General features: G+C 39.1%; 1 pseudogene; it reads right to left on the reverse strand.

Annotated features, from left to right (window-relative positions):
- Positions 1–10,163, reverse strand: part of LOC140850914 (phospholipase A I-like) — a 33,002-nt pseudogene that overhangs the window by 9,222 nt on the left and 13,617 nt on the right.

Consider the following 10,163-nt stretch of genomic DNA (forward strand, 5'->3'; position numbering starts at 1 on the left):
CCAACCACACTACTACAACTAGCATAGAATCCGATATCCTTAAGGAAAAAAAATGCAATCGAAACCTAAGAAACCCCTCTAATCTCTCTCATGTGCTCTCCTTTCTCACAAATCTCTAAAAAAGATAATAAAATGAAAAGAAAAAGAAGTGGAAAGAAAAAAAAATCATCTAAGTGGGGAAGGTTAGATATATTATATTAGATTCAATTAAGCTCTCAAACCTTAAGGGACTAACTCACACCACCACAACTTGCACAAAATCCTATATCCTTAGAAAAAGCCTAATCAAAATCGAAAAACCCTTCTAGAATGTGGGTGCGACCACTCGCTTCCCTCGAGGTGGCTCCACTGCCCAAACATCCACCTCGGCCTCACCACCATGATTAGGAATAGTGTCCCAAAGTCAATCGTCAGCCTGTTGACGATTGTGCTCATTTTTATATTTATACATGAATTATGAATTAATAAAAATTATTTTAGCATTTTTTATCACAAAATATTTCATCTTCTAATGAACTCCTATGTTGTGGTGAAGTCCTTAGGACTATTTAGACTCGACAAAAGAGGATTTGTCGTTTAGTCTTTAAATCTGTTCGCAACCAAATGATACGTTGTTACCAAGGACGATAACGTTTATTAAGCATAGGTCATTGTGTGCCATATAGGTTGGTTGTCCTCTTAACCAATGAGTGTGGAGACACTGATATGGCATACAGGTGAGATGTAAGGGTACATCTGCACTGAACGTGACCGACTCGGAGCTATTTCTGCTGTCAAGATTTACTCCGATAGAATATGGTATAAATATCCCTCCAATCTGAGACCGCCACGGTGACTTGCAAGCAACTCACTGCACTTAGGCACTGGACTACCTGAATTTTTAATTCAGTGACGGAAGGCTGCTGGTGTAGTCAAGTACTTGACTTGTCGGTGCGTGTGTCAAGATGGGATTGACCACTCCAGTTTAGGAACTGTGTACAGTCATATTTCAATTTAACAAAACCTTGGCCAGGATAGTCCTTGTGAGGAGTCACAGGACTGTTTGAGTTGAGCATGATTCGGATGATCTGATCAGGGTTGACAGTTTAACCCTGAGTCATCCTAAACATTGGGGTCAAAAGAATGAATTATACAGTAACTATATTCATGTAGGTTCTGAGTGTTGCGATTGCGACTCTTCGACCTATTCGGATGTCGGGTACCATTGCTAGATGGTCACTTCGATTAGTACAGAAATTGGTTCCTGTGCTACCGCTTAGGTTCGAACCTGCGGGGTCACACACATTAGAGGTTCCTATCTAAACTGATGGCTGATGTAGAATTCTACATGTTTGAGACTCAGTGATCGAGAATCAGGATTCTCTGATCATGAGTTCCATACATTATGGGTACCGGAGTCAAGAGTCTCACTGGTTGGAACTTTTCGATCAGGGTTACATATCGATGAATTCTGATATCCGATTGCCCATCGAATTTGAGCTCAGTATTTATGAAAATTTAGTTAGTGATTTGATCACTAATTAACTTAATTTGATTGAGTAATTATTTTTGGATCAAGTCCAATTGAATTGGATTCAATTGGTTTGACCCGATTAGGTTAAGAGTTGACCTAATCGTCAAGATGGTTTGGTCCCTGATTTGATCAGGGGTTGGGCTTAGTCAATTCCTGATTTGATTAGGATTTTATTGAACTTAATTAAGCCTAATTAAGTTGAATTTAAATTAGTCTAATTGGACCTAACTTATTTGGTTCAATTAGGTTGGTTTAAATAATTAAACCATCTTGACCCAATCTCCATGCGCCACCTCACTTCTATTGCACCCATTTGAATTCATGAGAAGGAACTTCTCATGAATTTTTTCCTTACGCCAAGCCCTCTCCACACCCCACTTTAATGTGCCATATGAATGGATAAAGATGATTGGTTGGCCATTCAAATTCAAAATAAAGTTTGAATTTGAATGGGCAATCAATCTTTGTGCCTTATTCTTTTTTTACGCCCCATTTATTACATGAGAAAAAGTTTCTCATGAAATCACTCCATGCACAATTTAAGCCATGCCTCACGCCTTTAGTGGATAAGGGATGAGTTGATGTCTATTTAAATTTAAAATTTGATTTAAATTTAAATGTGCAATTACTCATCTTTATCTTTTCTTTTGGATAAGACGTTTGACGTTGTTATAAAAGGAGGAGAAGAGTGGGGCATGCAAGAAGAAGATTTTTGAAAAAAATTTTGGGGCGTGAGAAGTCTTGTGCATGAGAAGGAAGTCCATATCCTTCAAAAGAAAAAGAAAGAAAAGAAAGAAAAGTGGGTGAAGATTTTCGATGAGTTTCCTAGAGTTTTAGCCTGGGGTTCGGGAAGTGAGAAAGTGAGCTACGAGTGTCGTGAGCCACAAAATCTCAGAGAGATCTTCAACATCCTCTCAAGTATGTCTGTTGATGATCCAGAGCATCCAAAGAATCGACAGACATCGATCGAAGGAGTTTGATCAGCATCGGTCGTCAAAAGGGCTCTACAATGAGCTAGCACTCGTGAGGAGTCGATCAGATCGAGAGCTTTGTGTGGACGATCTGCAAAGGCTAGACATACTGTGTGGCTGCATCACGATGATCAGACTCTCCCGATGGGATCAGATTACAGCGATCTACTACCCGCACAAAGCTATTGTGTTCTGAACATATTACAATAAAGTATTTATTGTTCAAATTCGAATTTTAAATTTAAATGCATGCATGTTATATATCATATTTAGATCCTAGTATAGGATAAATTTATATTAATTAATTAGATTAATTAATATTTTTTATTATAAAATCATGATTCTGAAAAAATTTTAAAATTACCATTTTACCCCTGCACTGAATTTCTCTACAAATGGTATCAGTGCGGGTTCTTAGATATGATATATATATTTGCATGCGTAGATTAAGTTGTAATCTAAAAGTTTAAATTTGAAATTTATTTGAAATTTAAAATTCAAAATTTAAAATTTAAATTTTGAAATTGGTATATTTAGATATACTTGATCCAAGTAGCAAGTAATCGAATTGGGTTGGTTGCCATGGCCATCCGGTCATAGGAGAAAAATAAAGTTTAAAGGCCCTCTCCTCCCATTCGATGGGGTCTCCTTGGCGGTAGGAGTGCCACTGCAATTATATCCCATGCAGATGAAGCAGCGAAAGGAATTAATTGTAAAGGTTCAATTATGAAATTTATCATGAATGTGTTAGATTAGATCTAAAGAAATATTCATGATTTATTTTGATTGAGTTATTTTCTATTATGTAATTAGTAATAGGATTGCTATTTATGAAATGTGCTGATCTATTTATGAAATGAGTCAACATATTTGGTGAACAAAAAATAAAACCTTTGAAATTTAAAAATTATTTTCGAAATACCAAATCCTGACCCATCAGCCCAAATACTTAATTAAAAAAATTAAATATTATCTAGTAGGTCTAGAATTATGAATTAAGATCTAAGATAATTGCATAAACTTGTGGGTCAATGGGTTAGATGGATTAGATCCATAATTGGGTTAGACCTAAGGTTAGCTTAAAGAAATGATTAAATTAGAGTAATTGATCAAATCTAATCAAAAGTTGAATTAGATTAGGTCAAGGATACTCTAGACTCAACTCCAATAGTTGTAGTTGAATGGGTCCATGTCTTTAACTAGACCAAGATGGACTTAATTCATGGCTACGCGGTGGAACCCTATTTACTAAGTTGATCAAATTAAAACTAATGAACCGGTTGGTGTCTAAGGTAAGTTTGGCAGTTTGACCAGTGGTTTTTAAGCGGGAGCTACTCGCAGTGATTTGATCTCTGACGAGTTAATGGCTTATCCCCACCACTGATCTCACTTATCTGGCCAACCTAGTGAATTAGGTTTTGATTAGATCACTTGGTGATTAGGGCTCACCCATGTCATTAGGTAAATCAGTTTGACTGATTTAGGTGCTCCTAATGCCAGCTTTAATTAAATTCTTTTAATCTGACTTGGTGAAGTCAGTGGGAGGATTGAAATTGACTGGATATTTTCTTCTCATCTATCCTTTAATAATAATAAAAAAATTATTAGGTCCCTAAAAATGATTAAGTTATATTGATAACTAAGTCATAGCCTCCCATTAAGTGAGTGATAATGAGTCCATTAGTTTAATAATCATTGGAGGCCCAAAGGCCTGGTGCTTATTGACTAATGAAATTATCATTCATAATATGATAATTTGGTTTGAGTCTTTCTGATGGTGATCAGGTTGGCTGGCCAAAGTTGGGTCTGATCATTTAATGGTCCGATTCACCAAATCAAATCATGTTAATGGTTGGACCTAACCAGATCTTTTCAGTGGAGGCCAAAGCCTACTGATTAGGTTCTGGGGCAAAATCAATTACTAGAAGTTGTTTAGAGAAACAACTGATTATGAACCTACCCATAGATGCACATGGGTTGACCAACCAAAGTTGGGCTCGTGTGTAGTCTGTGTGGATTCTAGTACCCACTAAAGAATTAAAGTAATTCCTCGAATTGGAGGTTGAGGCTACCAGTTCGTAAAATACTGGGAGAAACTTTAGACTAAAGTCCAAGTCTTTAGTATTTATAATTTATATACTAATAGAGGTCTGATTTTTCTTTATGCAGCTATGGCCACTACCCTGTCCCTCCGATCATTATTAGATAATGACAAGCTCATGGGATCTAATTTCGATAGCTGATATCGAAAATTAAAAATCATCCTTGAGCATGAGCGGATCCTTTATGTAGTAATGGATCCGGCACCTGAGGAGCCAGCCCCGAATGTTAGAGGGACGGTCCGAGATACTTATCAGAAGTGGTTCAACGATCGCATCACCATTCGGTGCATTATGCTGGCGGCAATGAATGATGAGTTCAGCCGCAGGTTCGAGAATGCCCAGCCACAGGAGATGCTTCAAATGTTGAACGACTCCTTTGGCATGCCTGACGATGTTGAAAGGTACAAAACTAATTATACCATTTTCAATGCTCGGATGAGGGATAGAGCCTCAGTCACTGATCATGTACTGTACATGATCGAAATGATTGAGCACCTAAGTAAACTGGGCTTTCCCCTGTACGAGTGGCTCGGTAAGGATGCGATCCTTAATTCATTGCCCAAGTCCTTCCTCCCCTTCCTTACTCATTTTCGGATGACAAAGCCTGCAGTGAACTACCACGGCTTGTTGGGGTTGCTGCAGAACTTTGAGAAGGATCACCAGCTCCATAAGGAGTCGATGAATGTAGTGGGAGGGCCTTCTTCTGATCGTTGACCCTTTAAGAAAGGAAAGAAGAAGAACAAGAAGAAGAAGAATAAGAAGGTGCAGCTACATGCTGGGATATCTGCACAGGGTCAGACCAAGAAGCGCAAGCCCGACCAAAGCTAGGCGGAGTGCTTCTTTTGCAAGAAGCAGGGGCACTGGAAGAGAAACTGTCCTTTATACATTGCCTCCCTGGACCGAACAGGTCGAAGAAGAAGCAAGGTACTTATATGATAACACCTTGCAACTTTTTCATTTGTGATACTACTGCTTGGGTATTAGATACTGGAAGCCCTTATCATATTTGTAATTCGATGCAGGGTCTGCAGGTCAGTAGGAGATTTGATGAAGGCGATAGATTCCTGAACATTGGAGATGAAAGCAAAGTTTCAGTTCTAGCATTAGGAATCATGAACCTTGTAATCAATTCTCGAAATATAATTCTGAGTGAATGTCACTATTGTCCAAACTTTTTATTAAATATTATTTCTGTAGGCCTTTTGGCCATGAACAGTTATCAATTTTAATAAAAAGAAATGTTTGCAATATTATTTTGAATGGTGTTACAATATTTGTTGGACAACTTAATAATGGAATTTACTTTCTATTACAACCTGTTAATGTGGTTCAAACCTCCAGTAAATACCCTAGAATAGATAATGTGTCAGAAGTCTACCTTTGGCACTATAGGCTAGGTCATATTAATAAAACAGGATAAATAGGTTGGCTCAAGAAGGAATTCTTGAAGTAGGTGATTGTGAATCACTTCCAACCTGTGAGTCCTGTCTTCTTGATAAAATGACCAAATCACCTTTTACTGAAAAAGGTGAGCGAGCCAGTGAACTCTTAGGTTTGGTACATTTTGATGTATGTGGACCCATGAGCTCAAGTGCAAGAGATGGATATTTTTACTTCATAACCTTCACAGACGACCTATCGAGGTATGGGTATGTCTATTTAATGAAGCAAAAATCGGAGTCATTTGAAATGTTCAAACTATTCCGAAATGAGGTAGAAAAATAAATTGAAAAGTGTATTAAAACTCTTCAATCTGATCGAGGAGGTGAATACCTTTCCAATGATTTTCTGACATATCTTGGGAAGAATAGGATTCTCTCTCAGTGGACTCTTCCTGGAATACCATAACATAATGGTGTATCTGAAAGGAGGAATCGGACCTTGTTGGACATGGTTCGATCCATGATGGGGTTTGCTGGTCTGTCGATCTTCCTCTGGGGATATGCACTCAAATCAGCTTGTTACCTTCTAAATAGAGTTCCGAGTAAGTCTGTAACTAAAACACCATATGAGATATGGATAGGACGTAAGCCAGTACTCTCGCACCTTAGGGTTTGGGGGTGTCCGCTTATATTAAACGTTTAATTACGGACAAACTTGGACCTAGGTCTGACAAGTGTAATTTTATAGGGTACCCAAAAGAGATCAAAGGGTATTACTTCTACCTAGCTGATGAGCAAAAAGTGTTTGTCAGCCTTAAGGCAATCTTTTTGGAAAAGGAGTTCCTTGGTGAAGGGACTGTTGCCTCTAAGATCAAACTTGACGAAGTTCGGCAGGTGAAAAAATCGACACAAGTTGCTGAACCTGAACCGAATTTGGTTAGATCAGATTCAGAGCCCATTGTTCAAGCACCCTTAAGGCGATCTGGTAGAGTACCACATCAACCGGACAGATACTATAGTTTCTTGGTCCGAGACGGCGATCTTATCGAACTTGATGAAAACGACGAGGATCCGATCACCTACATGGATGCAATGCAGAGACCCAACTCTGAGAAATGGCTGGAGGCCATGAAATCTAAAATGGAGTCCATGAAGGTCAACGATGTGTGGACATTGGTTGACCCACCCGAAGGAGTAAAACCCATAGGGTGTAAGTGGGTCTTCAAGAAGAAGAGAGACGCAGACGGAAAGGTGGAAACCTATAAAGCCTGTCTGATTGCCAAGGGATATCGTCAACATTATGGTATAGACTATGACGAGACATTTTCTCCTGTGGTAATGCTCAAATCCATTCGAATTTTGCTTGCGATAGCTGCCCATCTGGACTATGAAATCTGGCAGATGGATGTGAAGACAGCTTTCCTAAACGTTGAGCTGGATGAAGAGGTGTATATGATACAACTTGAAGGATTCACATCCACAGATGAGTCTAAAGTGTGCAGGCTACATAGGTCCATTTACGGACTTAAGCAGACATCACGGAGTTGGAACATACATTTTGATAAGACGATCAAGACGTATGGCTTCATTAAGAATGGAGAAGAGCCATGCATTTATAAGTGGGCTAATGGTCCAGAAGTAGTATTTCTTGTATTGTATGTGGATGACATTCTCTTAATCGAAAATGATGTCCCTGCATTATAGGAGAATAAAGATTTGACTGTCGTCACAGTTCTCCATGAAGGATCTGAGAGAAGCTTCCTACATCCTAGGGATGAGGATCTATAGGGATAGATCTAAAAGGTTGCTTGGTTTATCTCAGTCCACGTACATTGATACTATGCTGAAGAGGTTCAGCATGGAGAATTTCAAGAAAGACTATCTTCCGATAGGCTATAAAATTTATCTCTCAAAGAGGGATTGTCCGACAACACCTTAAGAGAGAGAGCATATGGGTAGGATTTCATATGCTTCGACAGTGGGATCTATCATGTACGCCATGATATGTACACAACCAGATGTGGCATACTCACTAGGGGTAGTGAGTAGATACCAATATGATCCAGGGGAGAATCACTGGAAGGTTGTTAAAAACCATCCTGAAGTATTTAAGAAATACTAAGGACTAGCGGCTTGTTTATGGTGAATCGGACTTGAGACTTATAAGATTTACAGACTCTAGTTTTCAGTCTGATCACGATGACAGCAAAAGTGTGTCGGAATTTATTTTTACCCTTAATGGTGGGGCTATCTGCTAGAAAAGTTCAAGTAGCACACAGTGACTGATTCAGTCTGCGAGGTGGAGTATGTCGCCGCATCAGATGCTGCCAAAGAAGCGGTGTGGACTGAGAAAATTTATCACCGAGCTCGGAGTAGCACCCTCCCTTGTTGGTCCAGTTCTGCTCTACTATGACAGCTCTGGAGCCATTGCTCAGGCGAAGGAACCAAAGGCACACCAGCGGACGAAGCATATTCTGCATCGCTACCATCTCATCTAGAAAATTATGGATCGAGGTAACGTCGATCTTCAGAAGATCGATGAGAAGGAGAACCTGACTGACCCATTCACTAAAGCCATTACGGTGAAGGAGTTTGACAACTACAAGTCGAAGATGGGTATTAGATACTGCACCGATTGACTTTAGGCCAAGTGGGAGATTGTTGGGAATAGTATCCCAAAGCCAATCGTCAATCTGTTGATGGTTGTGCTCATTTTTGTATTTATACATAAATTATAAATTAATAAAAATTATTTTAGTATTTTTCATCATAAAATATTTCATCTTCTAATGAACTCCTATGTTGTGGTGAAGTCCTTAGGACTATTTAGACTCGATAAAGGAGGATTTGTCATTTAGTCCTTAAATCTGTTCGTGACCAAATGATACGTTGTTACCAAGGATGACAACGTTTATCAAGCATAGATCGTTGTGTGCCATATAGGTTGGTTGTCCTCTTAACCAATGAGTGTGGAGACACTGGTATGGCATACAGGTGAGATGTAAGGGTACATCTGCACTGAACGTGACCGACTTCGGAGCTATTTCTGCTGTCAAGATTGCTCCGATAGAATATGGGTATAAATATCCCTCCGACCTGAGACCGCTACGGTGACTTGCAGCAACTCACTGCACTTAAGCACTAGACTACCTGAATTTTTAATTCAGTGACGGAAGACTGCTGGTGTAGTCAAGTACTTGACTTGTCAGTGCGTGTGTCAAGATGGGATTGACCACTCCAGTTTAGGAGCTGTGTACAGTCGTGTTTCAATTTTAGCAAAACTTTGACCAGGGTAGTCCTTGTGAGGAGTCACAGGACTGTTTTGAGTTGAGTACGATTCGGATGATCTGATCATGGTTGACAGTTTAACCCTGAGTCGTCCTAAACACAGGGGTCAAAAGGATGAATTATACAATAACCATATTCATGTAGGTTCTGAGTGTTGCGATTGTGACTTTTCGACCTATCCAGACGTCGGGTACCATTGCTAGATGGTCATTTCGATTAGTACAGGAATTGGTTCCTGTACTATCGATTTAGGTTCGAACCTGCGGGTCACACACATTAGAGGTTCCTATCTGATCTAATGGCTGATGTAAAATCTTATATATTTAGGACTCAGTAATCGAGAATCAAAATTCTCTGATCATGAGTTCCACACATTATGAGTACCGGGGTCAAGAGTCCCACTGGTTGGGACTTTTCAATCAGGGTTACATATCGATGAATTCTGATGCCCGATTATCCATCAGATTTGGACTCAATATTTATGAAAGATTTAATTAGTGATTTGATCATTAATTAACTCAATTTGATTGAGTAATTATTTTTGAATCAAGTCTAATTGAATTGGATTCAGTTGGGTTTGATTCGATTAGGTTAAGAGTTGACCTAATCGTCAAGATGGTTTGGTCCCTGATTTGATCAGGGGTTGGGCTTAGTCAATTTCTGATTTGATTAGAATTTTATTGAGCCTAATTAAGCTTAATTAAGTTGGGTTTAAATTAGTATAATTGGACCTAACTTATTTGGTTCAATTAGGTTGGTTTAAATAATTAAACCACCTTGACCCAATCTCCATGCGCCACCTCACTTCCATTGCACCCATTTGAATTCATGAGAAGGAACTTCTCATGAATTTTTTTCTCATGCCAAGCCCTCTCCATGCCCCACTTTAATGTGCCATATGAATGGA

Source organism: Elaeis guineensis, chromosome 6, assembly GCF_000442705.2.
Source record: "Elaeis guineensis isolate ETL-2024a chromosome 6, EG11, whole genome shotgun sequence".
NCBI classification, from domain to species: Eukaryota; Viridiplantae; Streptophyta; class Magnoliopsida; order Arecales; family Arecaceae; genus Elaeis; species Elaeis guineensis.